Genomic DNA, 20,575 nt, shown 5'->3' with positions numbered 1-20,575 from the left:
TATTGCAAGATGTCTCTTTTATCCAGAATCTGCACCTCTGATCACAAAGCTGGATGCACCTCTTGGGGGGAAAGCAGAGAGCTGGGCAGGCATGTTAGCAACCTTTCTGAAGCATACATGTGAAAACTGTACCAAAAGCCTTTGTTCATACAAAATCACCCACACAACCGTAGAAAGAGCTTCTGAAACTTGCATCCCAATCACTCCCTTTGTTGTAAAGTTTAAGCATTAAGAGCTTTGAGGTTCAGTGGCTCAGGTGCAGAGTTGTTATAACCTCATGGAATTAAATACAACTACACCAGTAATAAATTCAGCCTAGTAGCTTTGCTTTTGTTTTGTTTCTAATAAGATACTCGGAGCAGGGTCTTTTCAGTGTACATCCACTTTCATTATTTTTTCATTGCATATACAGTAAATATCAACTAACAAAAAGGACCATCTAATTAAATCTTTTGCTTTATGAGTATCTGTGAAACTAACTGGGGGAGTGCAAAGAACACGTAGCAACTTTATTGGTTTTCAAATGCAAATTCACTTGATTTAAGCTACATTTTGCAGTTTGAACCGGCTCTATCAGGGCATGTTTGCCCAACAAGCCTTTCAAATTCAATAGTTACCATACACTTATGGTCAAGCAAACACACAAAATTGTTTTGAGAAACTAGGGCAAAAATCACCTTCATGAGTAACTAGTTTGACGCACATATCCCAACCCATGTTTGATCAAACATTATCTATCACAACCAAAGCCTATTACAACAGTGGTTTTGCAGTGTGTGGATGTGAAGCTCCTTCCCAGGTGACAAGCAAGCAGAGAGGAAGGTCTGCTGATGTTTTAAACAAGCCAGTGCCTGGGAACGCTTGTGCATCCTGGCTCACATGCAGGTGTAGGTGGCATGGTTGGAGGTGTGCCAACACCAAAACTATGCTCTAGGAGACAAACTGTTTTCCTCCATGTGCCTTTCAGAGGAAGGGTTAAAATAGGGCTACCCACAATTAAATTTATTTGACCCTGAGAAGTTTAGATGATCAGAGCTGCCCTTAGCTCCTGTGATACACTGCATTGACCTCCACACTCTTATGCAAGATGTGCTGCATGGGAGGGTATAGGCAGGGCTATTGCTATTGCATCAAATCTCCCTCCAGTGTGGTGTGACTGCTCTGCGGAGCACACTTTGTTCTTCAGCAGATGTTCTGTAACTATATCTGGCTACAGCCTTCCCTGAACCATGCTGGGCATTGCAGGTGATACACCAGCAGCAATAAGGAATAATGCATTTCAAAAAACATATCCTAATTAAATTTTTAATGCTCATTTTCCCTAGCACTAGCCTCATTAGATCTGTGTGTGAAATATTTGTTTAGCCAGGTATTATACTGCTAATCATGAAGACTGGCTTGTTGCCTGGATACTTCACCCAAGCCACAATGTCACGACTACAAATGCAGAACTAAAAACCAAGTCACTCCTTGATCTTCAAGACTATCTCACTGTACTGATTGCTGCAGTGCAGGAAACTGTATTTCTTGAGCAACACAGAATGAGCTCTTGCTACACGTGATGTATCCATGAGACATTCAAGTCATATTTTAAATTTATTATTCTAAAATTGTCCTTTCTAATTTCTTTAAAGTTTGAAATACCTATTTGTCTCCTGGGTACTTTCTGAAATGGAACAAGTTCTCACACATCAGTGGTGTAATGCAACAGTACTTAGGCCTTTGCACTTTCACACAACTGGGCAGCTTGCACAAGCTCCCCATGAAACAAAGAGCTTATACCTCAGTCCTCGTCTCGTGGCTGGGGAAACAGAAGGAGGTCTCCATCCAAACTGGGCCTCCATTGACCCTATTTCTACATTCAGATCCACCAATTTTTAGCCACTCTATTGGCTAAATGTGAGTGGCGTTAAAAAAAAAGTGGGCTAAGCAAGGGGATCCTCAGACTACTGGGCTGCAACTATGCCATCCTTTCTTAGAGATGCCTTTGGAGGACAAACGACATACCATCCCATCTGTGCTGCCCCAAGGACAGCCTATTAAATTGCCAAATTCAACATTGCACTGGAGGGTCCTTCATGCACCTCCCCTTTTCTTACTAGCTTCAGTGTATTTGGATATACATTTTTCAGCAAGGTGTTTTCCCTGAAAAAAGTTGTCCAGCTTCAACAGGCAGAATGCCAGGAACACTACAAGGGACAAGGAGCTGTTGTCAATGCACCATTTAAATAACCTTTAGATATATGCAGTACTTAGTCCTTCAAAGGTTGGCCAGGCCTGATCTCAACTAAGAGAAGACTACACTGCTAGTCCAGCTCATGTTTTCCTATAAAGTCCATGTTCTTCCTGCCATTCCCCTTCACAGATGTGTGAAACTTCGTTGAAGCCATTAGCCCTGTAATGGACAGTTATTGTTTACGGCCCTTATAGCCATTTTTCCTTAATTAAATGCTGTGGACAGTGATGACCTTCATCAACCTTCTGGGTATTTTCTACAAATATGCACTTGAGTGTCCAGGTGAGATAAGATCACTGCCAGTATTGCTCTTTAGGAAGAGTTAGCTAAGGGATAATATAGCCACTAATGTCCAGCAATCTTCCAACCAGAGCATGTTGCTCTAGGAAGCAGCTCTTTCAGGCCAGTGCTGAGGGCAAATTTCCTAGTGTAACTTTGAACAGAGCCAGAGATGGAGGAGTTTTTCTGGCACAAACAAAAAGTCACACTCTGGATGGGGAAGGGAAGGGGCCAATCTTCAGGATGTGGGAAGCTAAATTTTTAAGTAAGTAGCGTTGTCTGCCTGACTCCTTGATGCTTTGGAAGAGCAGACGACACCTTGTTCAACCATCCCAAGAGTATGGGTTAAATGTGCACAAAACACACCCAGGGTTTCCCTGGGCAGCCCAGCGCACCCAGGCTCTCGCAGAGCCCGAGAGGCAAGGTGTCCCCAGCTGCACCTCATGCCGGGGGAGTGGGTCTGTCAGAGCACAGCTTGGCTCCTGCTCCTTGCAGCGAGAGGTGAGGGGTGAAGGTGGGGGGCGGGGGCAGACCCTGCACCCAGCTCTGCTGCCAGCCCCTGTCTGTCTTTCCATCTGTGCTCTTTAGGCTAGCAGGGGCCAGGCATCCATTCAAGCAGGACCAAGCTCAGCTTAGGAAAGGTCAGATAAGCTCACACGCTAAGAAGAGCAGGACAAGTAATTTGATGACTTTAAAAGGAACTGCATGGAAGAATAAAAAAGAGCCCATAACAGCTTTTTCTCAGCAGCTGATGAGGGACTTCTTAAAGTGTTAGAAAAACTCCACCTCAGGAAGGCAGTTATAACTTGCAGACATAAACCGACCCTTGGATGGAGGCTGTAAGCTTCTCCATGTAACCAACAGAGAATAGTAACATCTCCTCAGTGCTTCTCCTGACTCAGCAACAAATTTACTGTAGGAAGCTGGGTGAGTAACTTAATTTTGCTTTATTTGTACCTATATCTAGGACCCTACAGAGTCTATGAATAAATGGATATATTGATACACAGACATATTTCCCCTATATATCCATATAATACAGTTGAATATTTGAATTTTTAATGTAATAGGATTCAATTCTTTATAATGAATAAAACACGGTGCTGTAACAGTGCTCGGTGTCCTTGCAGAATAGAGGTGTCCTAATGCTTATTCATGTTTGCACAATAAACTGAAGGCAGAGGCTGAAAGATGCCAAATGCTGAAGGCTTTGTTGAAAGTTTTATGCGAAGGGGCTTTGGGGTGTCCGTGTCCCCACAGCTCAGCTGCTGGAGAATGCCCAGCACCCCTTTGCATGGCTCCCCTCTGCCTGGAGGAGTGGAGGGGGCTCTGCCTCTGAGCCCCAAGAGCCAGGAGCCCCAGGAGCAGCACCGGCAGGGGCTGAGAGTCTGGGGGAAGGTGGAAAGTGGATGATGCACTCCCATCGCGGTCCCCTGCCACACTGCAAAGGGTCTTCTCACTGCAGGCACAAAAATGCTGAGCGAACCCCACTGTGGCTGATCAAAATCTGATTTCAGCAAGGCAAAAAACCGCTCCTGATGAAACTTGGCTGCATGCTGAATTAGCAGTGGCCCTGAAGCAATGTTTAGAAGGACACAGCAAAGGGGAGTGTGCTTAATTAAAGCTGACAGTCATAATGGCACTGCCTGTAATAGTATCAGGAGATTATCGGTTACAGGCCAGTGCTACAGGCTGGGTGATGTCCCTGCCAAGGTGTGACCCTTATGCCAGCTCTGTCAGGCCAGTTCTTTATTTCTGCTCTTTAATGCTGACCATCTCATGTTGATAAGGAAGGGAAAACAGCTTTTTCCCTCCTGGTCTCCATCTCCAGCTGCTCTCTGTATCACGCAAACAAAGATTATTGAGAAATCCAAGTCAGGGTTTATCTAACTGAACTTTAATATAATAACAAGTAAATGAATGAAGGTTAGAGGAAATAGCTTAGGAGGGAGGAGAAGGGATGCATCTTCCCCTCTCCTGATTAACTGGTTGAGTATTTTTAAATTTACTTATTTAACCTATATCCAGGTTAAAGCAATGGGGCATGGGTTGTCAAGTTAGCATATCACTTTTGTGATAGGAGATCGTCAGGGAAAGCAGCACTGCGACATGTGCTGGGAGGCTGCATGGGCACAGCACCTGATGTGGCCCAGAGCATCCTGCTGGCACAGCGTCCCCTCTTTGAGAGAACACTTCAAGACCTCAGCTGTTGCACACTGTATTGTCCCCCTGAAGTCAGCACTTACTCACACGACCACTCTGGGTCTGGCTCTGTAGTTTGCTTCCAAGCAATCAATGACGTGTGTTGAACACTGCTCTTCTGGCTTGGCAGAAAAGTCAAACGTAACTACTGCTTTTTATAGAAGCTGAGAGGAGCTCCCCTTCAATTTCTTTTGTTTCTACTCCTTTTTCTCAAAAAGCTCCAGTAGCTTAATTACAGCAACATTTCCCGGTGGAGTTAGAGCACTCTGATTGAGTAGGGTAATGAGGTGCATAAATTAACAGTGACATCAACTCATGCCTCCAGTCAATACCTTGATATCTTATCCATTGAAGTAAGTGCATTTTAACATTGCTCCCAGCAGAATTCGGTATATGTGGGTGCTGCAGCCAGAGGATCCAACCAGATGGGTTCAAACCCTGTCCAAGGAAGGTGGGAATTCAAGTGAGAAAGGGAAGATTCAAGAGATTCTCAAAAAAGAGGTTCATAGCTTTCAAACTGGGCTTAGCACTTCCTTGGAAATGCAACATAGTTCCTGCAAATGCAGGAGGTCTGAGGGTTTTTTTGTGATGTTCAGGATTCCCAAATCAAATGACTAACGACACGGTGGGAAAAATCTAGAGAGTCCCAGTTACAAGAGCTAATAGAAGAGCCTGGGTAGCAAACAGTATCAGCTGGAGGCTAAAACCAAATGTCACCCTAAGCAAAAGGCAAGGAATAGGTTGCTCAAAGGACTGGAGAGGAAAACATGGCTCTTTCCCACCTCAGAGTCTGTATTTTCCATGTCTGTGCATCCTGACAATACAAGTGAGGCTGCAGGAACAAACTCTGGAGAAGTGAAAAGCCTGCTAGAGAAAAGGTCTGAATATTGGAATACTGCATTATTGGAAACAACGGGTAAAAGTGAACATGCCTGACTTTAGACTCAGTCAAAACATCAGAATAAGCTCCTTCCCACCACAGCAGGTAAATGTCATATTTGGAGATGAAATCATACATACAAGAATGGGGGGAAAATCAGTCCATACTGGAAGAGATATTAGCTGATTGTATGAATATATTGGTGATAATATTCTAAGATTATCCGAGAGTTTTAGCAGGTCTATGGGATTCAAAAGACCCTTAAAGCTCACATCCCCCTTTTACATCCCCATCCAGATATGAGCAATGCAACTGCCTTTGAGTTTGTTCAAGGGTTCAGAAAGACAGGATGCGCATACTGCATGCTGCTGGGTAGTTTCGATAGTGCAGCAACCAGTGACAACACCTAAAATGCTGTAACTGAGAGCATTTCTCAGCTCTCAGCCCCAGGGACATGCATTAACCCATTCCACCTCCCCATCCGGGAGCATGCAGGAGGAAAACCCCAGTGCCCGAGCCAGAAAGGAGCCCTGGTCCTTGCAGGAGAAGAGAAAAGCAAGATCAGGCAGGAGACCTTTACAGGATCGGGCAGGAAAGAGAACCCCTGCGCAGAGGGCTTGTTAGAAAGGGACCGGGAACTGTCAGTGAGAAACCTCTGTCCTGTGGTTAGGACTCACTGGTGTTGTGGGGGACAGGGCACTGGGTATACTGGCAAAGCAGTGGGACAGCAGAGAAATGCACAATTCCATTCTCAGTCTCTCCCCTAACAGAAACAACCTGAAATCAAAAAAGCCATTTTTCCAAACTTTCCGAACATTACATTATTCAAATGTAATAGCAGCAGGAATTCACCACATCATTTGCATGCAGGTACCACACTCCTTTTTGACAGCTAGGGAATCTGGTGCAGACAGGTTAATATAGCTTAAAATCCGTGTTTTTTAAAAATCAGCCTTGATTCTGGGTGCCTCCATTTCTGGACTCTGTGGCCAGGACTTGTTATGCCTGATGCTGAGCGGAGCCAGACAGCCACCAGTCCAGAGGAGATGAGCAGGAACCTCCACTGCGCAATAATGCTGATACTCAATCTGTGCACTTTAGTTGGACACCACAAATTAACAAATTGTCTTTACCTGTTTTCCCCAACAACATGGGCAATGAGCCTCTCACCTCTTTTCTTGGAGACATGGCTACAGAAGTGGAATTTCATTTGGGTTTTTTTCTTATGAAAGCTCCAGCAGCTAAGAAGTGAACAGTTGTTTAAAATAGTTTTAAATACCCAGGGAAGGGCTAAGTCACAGTCACAACTGCTCACATCCAGATCTCTGACCTCCTAGAGGCTGTTGGCACATTAGCCGGAGTGCGATTTCCAAGGCCTGACTGAATTCTTGTACAACACGGGCACGTCAAGGTCCACATTTTTATTCATCTCTGCAGCTGTGTTAATTCGGTGAGGTGACTTTGCTGGGTGAGCGTGGTACCCAACACATGGCAGACCTAGAGTGCTGGTTAATGTGGGGAATTTGAGTGTTTTGGATGAGCTGCCAGTCACTCCGGTCCCTTCAAAGCCGTGCTAGGGTCACTGCCCTCTGCCCCAAATGTGACCGAGCTACTATCAGTAAGTTACTAATGAGCTCATGCTTATGGCAGTGAGTTTTTTTCGTTGCTTTAGCATTCCAGTTCTTGCTTCTTAAGGTCAAAAGTGGATATATGAACCCCAGCCATATAAAGCAATGCATTAGCTTTATGGTCCCCTGAGAGCACAGCCTGATGGCTGTACCCTTCACCCACACCCTCCTACCTCCTCCATTCCCCTGCTGTGCAACAGCTTCCTAAGGTCTGCCAGAAGCAAGTACTTAATGGGATACATGTGGTGGGGGGCAGGACAGCATGGTAATACCTGACACCAGGGCATCGCAGACAGGGAAGGGAGCAAGCACTTATCACTTCTGCTAGCAGTGATGTGCTGCACCCTTTCATGCTAGAAGGCCACAAGGCAGCTTGTTCAACGAGCCATGCCGAAAGTGGGCAGCTTGCTGCTGCTGGATGATGAATGATGCAGCCCTGTGGGAGCCTGCCAAATGGCTCCAAGGCTGCATCTGCCTTGTAGGCAGAGTGGGAGGCAGGAGCCTGGCAGAGAGCGGTGAGTGGCAGGCAGCCCAGGACTCTTCAGCTTTGCGCATCTACACGACCTGTTCCACCTGCTGCTGGGCAGACTGTCCTCTCGATTTGACTTGTGAAGAGATGATGGTGAAAGCACAGGGACACACAGTGAGGGGACATACCCCTGCTCTGAGTTTGGGGATTGTTTCTTTGGTCTTCTGTCTGTTGGCTTTGGGGTGGAGGAACTTCCAGCCTGATCGGAGCTGTTTGATGCCTCGGCCCTGCAGGCCAAGCCTTTTCCAGAGCTGATGCAGTGGTAAAGTGGTAAACTGCTTGTCCCGGGCCACAGCTATAAGCTGCTGTGTGGACAGGTGACCATGTGACTTAAGCCATTACAACCACGGCTCACCACCAACTGCTCCACCTTTTTGTCAAGCCATTAGGTTAGATGTCGCAGCAGCGGAGGCAGAAATCGCTCTGGGTTGAGCTTGAACTCAAGGACTTGGGCTTTTCACAACTTAGGCCAGACATAAAAGAGAGAGGAGTAGCTCACAGAGGGAAGCTGCCCCCACGATTGGCTCCAAAACGTTCCCAGACCTGCAGGCATCCATGTTATGCAGACTTTCAATCCAGGCAACAGCAGATTTGTGAAAGAGAGTGTCCCTTTGAATTTCCATGTTCCCACATCAGGCCTATGGTGCTCCTTCACATCCCTGCAAAACCAGAAGGTCCCTGAGGAATGCTGGCCTCTTCCTACAAGACCTGGATGCCGGACACCCTGCTGCAGCTCCATCCTGGGGCAGGGCTGCTTCACCGCCTGCTGCCGGGGCTCGCGTGGGCACCTCCAGATACAACCTGCCAGTGGTTTCAGCACCATGAACTGCATCCAACAGTGATTTGCTGCTGCCAGCTTCTTCACCCACCAACTCGTGGAAGCACAATGTGATCATCACATGGCCAGGAAAGGCTGCAGTGCCTCTCCAAGTCGCAGCTCTCCTCTTGCTCTCACAGATTTGTAAGGTGTAAGATGCTTTCTCCACACGCATGGCTCGAGCCATGTAACATTCACATGCAGGCTTGCAGTTCCCTGCTGATCTGCACCTTCACACTGCTCCACAACAGTGTGTGACTGGAAACACCCCTTCCCCTCACACCGTTTGCTTCCCAAGTAACCAAAGAGTGATTCTCTATTTTTTCTCGACTACGAAGGTCTGAAACCAGACTACCATACACACTGAGATGCCAAACCTGGTGACCATGGGGAGCTGTGAGTGCTCAGAGCCCCGCAGAAAGCAGCAGCACCCCCCTGCCACTGAGCAGGGGTGGGAGCTTGGCTCCCTGCATTCCCATGTTTGCCTGGTGAGCCAGGAGGGGGGAGGCCATGAGTCATCCAGCCAGTACGATCGTGTGGGTGGTACATTTTGCAGCAGATCATGGCTAGAGGATTAAGGCATGTGGCGACTTGTATGCGACTGCTGTTCAGTCAGAGCCACTGCTGGAGCTTAGCATCAAGGGAAAGCCTGTGCAAACCTCCTCTCACAGACGTGCCCCTCTATTTACCTGTCACTGCAATCGATTGCCATAAGATCAGCTTTCAAAGAGGGTGAGTGGTTGGTATCGACTGAATAACTCCTTTCTATTTCATTTATTTAGATGAAAATATGAGCAGCTGGCACAAGGCTGCTTTTGCCACCACTGGTGTCTCTGTGGTAGCAGTGGATATCCCATCAGCAGAACTGTCAGACACACGTGGGGCAGGTGGCTGCTTGAGACCTCGGGGCCCTTCACCCCCTGCTCTGCCCTGTGACCCAGCAGCTGCCTGTTCAGCAGGACTTCGTGCAGTGCCAGGGCCCATGCTAGCATCCTTGTTGTATAAGAGGAGCCATATTAAGTCAACCTGGAGGTCTGTCTAGCTCATTATCCTGTCCCAAATACCGGCCAGGCAGGAGACACCATGGCCAGGCAGGAGGATGCCCTCTGTGTGCACCAGCTGCGGGGCACTGGGCTGCACAGCCTGGGGCAGCACAAGCTGTGTTTGTGCTCTCCCTGAGCAAAACCAAAGCCCCAGCCAACAGTCCAAACCAAGCGCTTGGGGAAATATCTAAGACCAGGATAACCACATAGTGATGGTGCCTCCAGTGATCAACAGTGCAGAGGCTTCCTGCACCAGCAATGGCATTTTTTGGCTTAAGAGTCCTTGATGGGTTAAGAATGAGTCTAATAAAATTTTGAAGCCGTGTAAGATTTCAGCATCCCTAACATCCTGAGGAAAGGAGTTCCGCAATTTACCTCTGCACTGTGCAAAGAGGAATATCCTCGTGTTTGCTTTGAGCCTGCCCATATTTCTGGATGAGAACATGAGGGGGAGGCAGGGACCTGGGACCAGGATGTTGGTTTGGAGAGGCAGGATTCAGGCTAAGCAGCTGGGGCTAAAGGATTCAAGATTCAGGATTAGATGGGACTATTAAATATGTCTCAGAGCAGTAGCTTTTAAAAAAATCATGTAGGTCCCCCCAAACTAGCTTGGGCAAGCCATGCTATTCAGGCCAAACCACCTGCCAGCATTACATGGAGCACTTTAGAATTAATTTGAAACCAGAATAGATAGTAGCAATCAGCAATAATATGTGCTTGACAGTCCTTGAGAAGGATATTAGAAGTCAGCTTCTCAGGAAAGCAGTGCTCCAGAATACCAGCTGCCACCATCTCACCCCTCAAAGAGAGCACGACAGAAAGTCTGGTCTCTTTGAAAGTGTGTAATAATCTCATGCTAATCAAGTATTCAGGGAAAAATACCTTTTACTGGGAAATTCTGCATCAAGGTGCCTATTAAAAGCATAGAAAGTCATGTCCTTTCTCTGCCTCATTTGTACTGTTAAATCGCAGGTTCTGCAATACAGAAGACAGTTAATTTTCCAGAAGACAGTTAATTTTCCAGGTAAGGAACATGATTAAAGTTATGACAGGTAGAAGATGTTTGCTGGTTTCTTTCAGCATCATGAGGGAATAAAGTTAAAATAAAGTCTGTTGAACAGATTTAAGAGACGGTCCATGTCCTCAAATGTCTACAGTGTGCTGAGGCAAAGGTGAGAGACAGGTGATGCTGTTAGCCAGGGATGAACTTAGCCTTCCCAGGTCCAGAGCATGTGGCTCAACTTTGGCCTCCAGATCATTCTCCCTCTTCAAAACCTATTGCTCAGGCCTAGTTGCTTCCTCAACACTGCTGACCTGCTTCTTCTTCAAGCAGAGGAGCACGTTGTACTAGTATTGCAACCAGGCACACCACACTGTCTTGGTAGAGTAGACCGGACAGATACACACCACTGAATCTTCTAAACTTCCTTCTTGACCACTGATCCAGACTGAAGCATACAGGATCCTAAGGACCTTCAGCACACATTACCATCCTCTCCTGTGCCCTAGGTAACTCCTTCAGTTATTTAACTGACTATTGCTGTTGTTTTTTCAGAGAAGATCAGACTTCTCTTCCAAGTTTTTCTGTCCTGCTCGACCCCATGTGGACGATGACTGGAGGCTGGATGAATGGAAGAATTAATTTCTGACAGAGTCAGTCCCACTTTCTCCTGTAATGTGGTATTTTACTGTACTGGGGTTTCCAGCCCTTCAGGGGAATAATTTTAATGAAAAGGCATGGACATTTCAGAAATAAGTTGTTCTTTCTTTGCATTTGACATGTAGACATAATTTCCTTTTAAGAGGCCATACAGGCAGGGGCTGGAGTTGAAGAAGATGTGAAGGGTAAGTGTTCTTCCCGGGTCTGGTGCCACACTTCGGTGACGGGGCTGAGGAGACCCAACTGTCCTCTCACCAAGGCAGTCAGTGGATAACGCTCAAACAGAGCAAAGATGGGGTGTAAGCAGCCCTGGAACCATCCTTCTTTTAAACCTCTGGGTTTATAATCACAGGCATCCAGCTAGATCAAGTGTTGCAATGGACACCAGGACCCCATCCCTTTGCAGTGCTTGGGATGGCAGGTGGCTGCAGGGCTGTCCCGCCACTCACCTCCCGGCTGGGGTCCCTGCGGGGCTCTGCTCTCGCCTCTCATCCACCCAAAGCTGGGAAATGCTGGGCCATCTCCTCTTTACACCCCCGCTCAGTGATGAGCACAGCAGGGCACTGATCGCGGAGATGCCCCCTTGCTCAGTGTGCTAACTAGCTTATGCGTGCTTTACATGCAGGCATTGTACCAGAAAGCAGAGGTCAGGGGGTGCCATGGCTCATGTTGGGAAAATAAGTTATCTTGTCAGAAAATTAGAAAGAATTATTTTGGCTGAACTATTCTTTCCAATTAAAAGGTGCTAAGACACTCCAGACATTCACACAGGATATCTGTACTATGCAGAATAAGAATCAAATCTGAACAGCTATGTTATTCAAACTTGTTTTAATGCAGCACTGGTAAATAAAAGTGCACTGGTTTTATTAGATTTATAAAATGACTGTTACATAGAATAATCTTTGGGATGGAGCAGGAGATCAACACAATGTCTGTTGGGGTTGTTGATGTTCACATCAGCATATATCTGTACAACTAAGACGTTCATTTGTGAAAGAGATGATCTTAAAGAGCTGTGGTATAGGGGATTTTTTTTTTTTTTTAAATATTATATTATTTTAATCTTTACAAGCTGCAGCTGGCATGAGAACCAGAGATGACCATTCAGCTCTCCAGCCCATGCTGGGCCAGGTCACTTTGCTCACCCTGGGCAAGCAGCCAGCTCTGTCTAATATCATTATATTCTTTTTCACCTTCTGATATTAAAATACAATATTAATTTACCTCACTCTGAACATTTAAAACCTTTGAGCAGCCAGAACGGTCATTTCAAAAAGATCACAGGTCCTGCACTAAATAGTAATTTCAGTTGTTATTTAAACCTGTGTGGAAAAAAAAAAATGTGCTGAGCAAGCCCTAAAACCTTCGAAACTTGGAAGACAACACTTTTTCCAGGCTCCCGGCTGGTAGACCGTCGCTGTTTTGCAGTGCTTGCCATGGTGGTGCTGATGGCTCATGACCACAAGGCACCTGGGGTCTGTGCCTGGGCTTCAGCCTTTGGAAAACACACACTGAAACCCATAAAATTTCAAGAAGACAACCACTAGAAAAAAACCGCATGAGGCTGTGGCTTATGTGAGTGGCCAGGGCACACGGTACTGCATTTGTACCTGAGGGCAGGCAGTTTGCAACCAAAAAAGCAGGGTGCAGGTAACATGCAGGCAAGCTGCCCCTACCTACCCCTGGGGCCTGACCCCAGCCTCGGTCTGTGGATGGGACCGAACGGTGACCCATTCTGAGTTACACCTTGGCTTCTGCTCTGACTGAAGATGACATGGGAGGATTTTGTTGCATGATCACTGGAGACACAGGATACAGAACAAATGGGTACTTATGGATGACTTTCGCTAGAGCTACAGGTGAGACACTCTCCTACCTCTTTTCTCTTAGCCTCCAATAACATGCAGCATTTTCTTCCCTGATAACTCATCGCCCTTCCAAAGAAGCTTTAATGCCAAGGCAACTTTGGCTATATCTTATTAGTCAAAGAAACAGCCTGTGCTAAGGCACTAAACTATCAATATCTAAGGGGAAAAAATTTAACAAACAGTGGCAGTTGGTAATGCAAACACCTAAGTCTGTGTCTTGACAAAGCTGCAGATTGAGTCATGTTTCCTGACATATTAATAAAAAGGTTCGGTGCGTGGGAAAGGGGGAATGGGTAGTGTTTGTTCCTGCAGAGGAAAAACAGAGAAGCACCTTGGAGTCCACAGAATTTTCCAAGCCCATTCCTCTTTGCTTATTTAAGAGCTTTATTTTTTTTTAATAAAAGCAAGTTTACAGAGATAGGAAGACAATAAAAGGCAGTCCCATTTCCTAGCTTGTTAGTGCTGGATAAACGTGACAGGCTGAACAAAATCATCTGCGTCCTTATAATATTCCTCGTTTGATTGCTTACAAATAAACCAGTTTAATAAAGGCTCCAAGATACAAATGCCACATGGCCATATTGACAGGAGTGAGGGAAAGGAGAACACAATAATCATGTTAGCTCTATCCCTCAGATTAATTAGCTAGATAAAATACGCATTTACCTCATTCTAGACAGAAAAATATCATTTACCAACCAGCAGTTTAGGCAGGCATGCTACTGTTAAAAGCCAGACCCGGCTGATCCTAACTAGGTGGAAAAGATGAGACCCGCAGCCCCACGGAGGATGGGCTCCTCCTCCCCTCTGCAACAGCAGCCCACCGTGGCGAGGCTTCTCCCCGCTCCTCCTTCAGCTCCAGACAGGAGTGGCTGCAGGGAGCAGCGGGTCCGGTTTACCCCACTAAGTATGTTTCCCTAGGACTCAGCACACCCATATTTAAGAAAGTCCACCACTGGGGATGTTTTATCACTGTGGTTTCACTGTAACCCACGAAACTTTAGCTGCAGCGGAGGTCACAACTGGAGGATGCAGCCTGCTGCTGCCTCGGCTGCCCCTCAGGACACCTCGTCCTAAACACAAACTTGGGTCTTGTTTTGTCAGAAGTGTGTCACAGTTTAAACCAAACAAGATCTGTCTTTATTCTGTGACAAGCTGCAGTTTCCAGGCCTTAAGAAATCATTGAACTAATATTACACCAGCTCAGTGGGGAGAAACCGGCATACCGAACCCTAACCTCAGCTCAGGCGAAATTACATGACACCAGATTTCTTTTTTAATACCATGGCATTAGTTGCTGAAATCAAGGCAACACTTGCCATAACTTTTTCACGGTCAAGCATCGAGAAATAATTTTTCATAAACATAAGCCCTTACAGCAGGGAATAGATCAACTTGAACTTAACATGATAATGCCAAAATCTCAAAAAAATCCTACTTAGGCACTCAGAAGATGCCTTGAGATATCTGAAATGCTAAGCAAAGTGCAGCCTTCCTGAGGGATGACCAGATGACGTGTGTAGGAGGGTGTTGCTCAGAAGCACCTTGGGTTTCAACAGCTCCATACTTGAGGTCAGTGGGTCTTGAGGTTGGTGCCAGGTCCCCGGGGTTGGTTTGGCAGGTGTGATGGCGGGTGGGTTTTCTCTTCCCGTCGCTCTGCTTTAAAGAGTCTGAGGGGAAAAATGTACATGGAAGTGGATACCTCCATACTGCTGCTGACCTAAACCCATTTTCAATGAAAAATGAAGTGTTGTGCCTTCCTGTCGTAAGGCAGGAGGCTGGAACATTGTGTGGCCTTGCAGGTAAAGGCAAGGTAATTTTTGTGAATAAAATGAGGGGAAAATGGTAAGAGTTAAAGGCACATATTTTATCTATAATTCCAGAGGCCAGAGGAGCACCAGATGCCTGAAACTGCCTGGTTTGTCCAAGTGGAAACAGAGGCAAAGAAACTAATAACTGCTGGGAAACAACACTGTTGTGAGCTGGTCCTGACCTTCCCAGAAACTTCCCCCGTGTCACAGCCGAGCTCCTTTCAGCTCCTCCCCACTCATCGTTCAAGGACTAGGCTTTGGGTATAACATTTATGCTAGGAAAATGATTCATAAAACTGTATTGCAACTTCACACACCAAGCCATTTTGGGAATAAGCTGAGTAGGTATTTGATTCAACCTCTTCTCCCCCCCAAAACACAAGGTGTTCCAGGTTTTATACTAAAAAAATAAATATAAATACAGTAACAGCTATGAGATGTGATGAGGTGAATGTTTCTGAGTGGGTGCACCATCTCACCCCACTGCCTCCACAGCGCCGGAGGTGGGCAAAGCCAGGGCAGGTCAACGCTTGCCCGGATGCAGCAGCGATGGGCCTCATCACTGGCTGTGTTTGCAGCCCAACCCGGGCTGCGAGTGCACAGCCCCTACCAAAGCGGCAGCTGCACCGCTTGCTTTTATTAAAGTCTTTCATTGCATAATTGATCTCTGTGTGAACCCTTGGGAAGCAGCAGATGCAGGAAGTTCAAACCGATGCTTTCAATAACCTTGGATTAATGATAAATAGTCATGTATAACTGATGCAGGTGATCACACAGCTCTGCTTTATGCCTATGGAAATGTCTGTTCTGGCTGCAAACCCAGGCCCCTAGTCCTCGGACAGCCTTTGTTTCCCTCCCTGATCTCTGCAGGCAGAGGCAGGATTTTTGGCCTGTAAACAGGCCCCAGCTGTGCCCGGCCCTGGTGGGGTTCAGCCCCTGGGTCCAGCAGCAGAGGTGTCATCACCCCCATCTCCTCCACAGGCAGCACTGCTTTGGTTTCCAGGTTGGAAGCAGAAGTTTGGACAACTTCCCCTACTGCTATCCTCCAAAAAGACCACATGCAACTAGACCCTCCCCATTAAGGTAAGGCTTTATGGCCACACATGTCACCAATGAACCAGGTGCATATTGGTCCCTGCTCTCATACTGCCTGGGATGAGGCAGCAGTTCCTGCTCCCATGGCTGCAGGACAGCGTCACTTGAGTTTGCGATGCCAGACTGGCTGCCTGGGGTCTGGCAGCAGTCTCCATGGGGCAACGGCCACACGCTTGCAGACCGAGGTGCCTTCCACCATCTGCGTGTCTCTCCGAAGAAGGGGGCACGGATGCAGCTCTGCAAAAGCAAAACCTTCATTGGTTTTCTGAAGTAAAGGCTGGGGAAGTTCATATGTGAACAGCTTGAGTGTCCCGTAAAGTTCTAAGTCATATGCCACTAAGGGCCCAGAAGAATGAAGGCTTTCCAAAACAAAACTCAGACTCCTTCCTTCAGGTGCATAAATACGTAATTGGGAGATCCCGCTTAGCAAAGTCTCGACCCACACATCCAGTTGACCAAAAATGGTAGGCAATCCAAGCTGAGCTGGCTTTATTGTACGGGGAAGCTTTGAACATCAGCATGAACAGCTGGGGAAATACTAATTTCTGCTGTTTCATCTGCTGCATCTGTGCAACCTTGCGAGCAGTTGCAGCAGGAATGAAACTGGAAGGCTCCCTCCCAGCTTGCCAGGGATGCTGCAATGGAGATGGCATGCTCACGGGCAGGGATCTCCTCGAGCACCTACCTGTTTGGGCAGAAAACTGGCATTTCCCGTCTCTCATCCATCAGAATATGTTTTCTAATTACAAATTAAACACTAATTGTGAATCATTATGTTTTCTTGCCACTAAAGATATCAACACAAATGCTTTCGAGAAGCTTCTTAATTTTTTTTAATAGAGCAATTTAGGACTTAATTATTGCTTGAATTTGCATATAAATAATTGTCTCTATTCCAGGTTGCTGTGAGACACTAGTGTTAAGGTGATGTTTTCTTTATAAGCTTTTGAGAAAACATACCAAGTACATTAGCACAAGACTGGAGAAAGTGCTGTCTTTGACAATGTTCCTCTTCACTATGAATGCCAAAACAGACCCCTTTTCTGTGTGAATAAAACAACATTCACTCTATCCCATTCCTCCAAGCCTAGGTCTTTCCTATATCGTATCAGGTATTTTGCTGCAATTGATTTATTACAGCTTTGGTAGTTATAACGAATAAGAACATAATTTTCTTATCAAAGACCTTTATCAAACATACCTGCTTGATTTTGTAGAACATCTGGAGCCCATCCACTTGCTGCTACAGAGCTCAGACTCCTGTTTATTTGTGTCGTCCTCCAGTTTCTCTTCAGCAAATGTGGATTCAAAATACAATTTGCCTGATTTGAACTGAACATGCAAACATGAAAAGCTGCACATGCAACGTCTGTCTGAAAAGAGTTAAATTCCAGCACAGGAAGGGCCAATTTTAGATAAAACACCCATCCATGCTTCCGATTCCTTGATTGGAGAAGTCCAAGTCATGGCACAAAAAGGTCATTCCTTCTCTTCTGTTATCTTTTATTTTCTCACAAGAAGTCTCTTACATGAGATTTGACCCATCAGACTTTTAACCACATCATTAGCAGAGTTTATTAATCATAAATCAGCAGCTCTTGTTTTTTTCCTCCAACTTGAAAAGTGTTTTTGTGCTCCCAGCCCAAGCTTTTCCCTCACCTTGATTCACTTACGCCTTGGGTCTGTTCAACAGTCCATGATTCCCCCAGTTCCTTGAACTGCCTGTAGCATTGGATACTTTTCTGAGCAGCTTGCACTGACTCCTTGATGTACGAGCATTTAATTCAAGCGATACTGGCAGGAAGCAACATTAGGTAGGGACAGCTCAGAAGATTATTCCACTATGTGTGGAATTCAGTGGTGGGGTCCAGTTCTGCCAGCAGCCCAACATCAGGTACCGTAAGATACAGATTAAATACATGAGTGCGTATTTGAAAGGAAACTAGGTATCTAAGAGGATTACTTATGAGTGCATGCACAGGGATGCCTGTTAGAATAATGCAGATAATTTTGGGAGCTACTACTCATCTCATAATTTCTGGTTTGTTGACATCTGTCTACCTGTTTCCAGGTCAAGGCTTTCTAAACTCAAGCTGTAAGGCAAGACGGTAACATACAGAGGAAAACAATTTAAGTTGTAATGAATTCTCTGTATTACTCATAAAAATTGCCTTACTGTTTCACGGCTGAATACCTAGCAACACATTCACGGCAAATCTTACAACCAGGCTGCAATCGGTCAGTAAAGAAGAGAAGCAAATAAACCCATTCTCTGTGGTAAAGCAACATCTATCTCATCTATACTGATGAGATATTAGCGAAGTAATTACTGTGCAAGTCTGATTTTCCCCTTGCTAATGTTATCTGCAATCAAGCAACAAAGTCACTTCCTTCGTACAGGGTCTTGGTATACATATGGCTGGCCTAGCACAGTAAATAAAGCAGAGAGATCAGGTATCAGCAAACCAAGGTGGCAAAGAAGAGTTTGTTGTCATGAGAGGGCTTGTGAGTATTCACACAAAGTCCTCTTTCGCAGAAGCCCAAATCTGGCTCTGACTACATCTATCTAATTGAACATGTGCCAAGATGAGCAGCATCTGAAAGAAATAGGCCTTTTCTAGGCTGCAAAATACCGGATAAAGAGTAGTCTTGCTCTTGCTACTCATCCTACCTCCCTCTGCAGCCTCCTCTGCCTGAGCAGCTCCCACCCTCGCCTGCGGTCTGGCAGCTGCTCCCCCCGAGCCCGCTGCCGGCCATCCCAGAGGGGACATCTCCTCTCACCCCCTTCCAGAAAGGCATCACAATGCTCTCTGTCCTTCTGACCATAGCACGTAAACTGAGCATAAATCGGGAGGGGGAATATAAATAAATAATCTGATACCCCCTATCAACCCTCTCTTCCTCATTTTTCACCTTTTTTATTCTTTCAAGGTGTATGCTTGGTACCTGGAGCAGTTCAGTCCTAGCAGGAAGGAAACGAAAAAGGACTTTTCTTCAGCCACACAATAACCTATTGTGCTCTCAAGACAGTGAGATACTGCAGCTGGGAGACAGATATTCCTATTTGCTGCGAGTTATTATGGCCATTTATTTCTGGTGCTAGGCTACAGAGCATGGAAAGATAGGCTCAGCATTTGTAAATTATTTTTTAAAGCCCTAAATTGCTATGCTGGTCTCTGAAGTCGGGGTAGTTTAACTGCCCAGTAGTACAATACCCCTCAAGAACAGACTTGGCACTTGGAATAGCCTCCCGCCACTTAAGATATAGGCTAACAGAAGCTTCTTGTTCGCTCCAAAGCCATCTGTTCAGTAAAGCAACCTCCTGACACCATTAGGAGCTGCTTGTTGAAATGGTGTCCTTATGTCACCTTTGACCCATAGCTGTGGCACACTTTGCAAATCTATACAGATGACATCAGAGCCCAACATTGGTAATCTGAGGCAGGAAGTATATCTTACCGTTCAACTCAAAATTTGACATTTATATTCAGACAGACTCCATCACACGGTCTTGCATGTTCTTGCACTGCATCATGTGCAGCTTATTAAAATGAATCATGGGGCAAAATAGCTCTGAACAGTTTAACACCATAATACAGGCTTTTCATACTCTTCTATGCTTTAAAGAGAGCTTTAAAAGTGTTTACATAAACTGTAGTATAGCCTTTAGTGGCACAGTAGCATTTAGTTTCTTCATCCCATGTTACTCTCCACACTGAACAGCCCTTTGCCTGGCAAGGAATTGGAACTATAAGCTGCCTACTTACAGGTTTTTTTACTGGGTGAAAACACACCGATTCACAGTTTGGTTGTTAACATTGCACCTTTTTAAAATCAGGATATAATCAGGTACTCAAACAGCTGTGCCCTTCTTTTACAAGTATTAAAAAAAGGGAAAATTAGTAGATGGTAAAGATGGGAACTGAAGTTGCAACAATCAAAGTATGTTATACATCATTTCATGGACAAGGAATAAAACCAGAAACATCTTAGCAGCACACACAGAGGTCAAGAACACAAGGCTGATGCTACTCCAGTGCCCTGCACTAAAGACATTATTCTCAACTCTTAAGACATCACAGGGGTCAACACTAGCTAAGCCCAAACTGATACTGGAATACAAGAGCCTAGTTCAAAGGCAAAAGTCAGCACGAATCTTTCGGTGCTTACCCCTGTAAAATTTCTAGCATAAAATCTGGAAGAACTGAAGAAAAGAATACTAATTTATGATAAATAGTTCTAGAAGCACTGTAGTGGCTTTAGTAAGTTACACCAAAAAAAACCCCCAACAATCTGTGGATTCCAAGAGGTGATCTCTACAAAAAAAGAAATATCAAAAAGGACAGAAAAAGAGAAAAACATAGGGAGAAAGGAAGCAAGAATAGATGTGCAGTTGGTGTGGTGTCAGCAAAGCTGTAAGGGATTTGTACCACTAAGGATGTTCCCCCCAGATTTTCACAGTATACTGGAATATCCAAAGATTCAGTGGTTTGGAGGTTTTAAATGAAAAAAATGCATGTGTAC

The sequence above is a fragment of the Aptenodytes patagonicus genome, chromosome 7 (assembly GCF_965638725.1).
Source record: "Aptenodytes patagonicus chromosome 7, bAptPat1.pri.cur, whole genome shotgun sequence".
NCBI classification, from domain to species: domain Eukaryota; kingdom Metazoa; phylum Chordata; class Aves; order Sphenisciformes; family Spheniscidae; genus Aptenodytes; species Aptenodytes patagonicus.
This window is presented reverse-complemented; position numbering follows the sequence as displayed.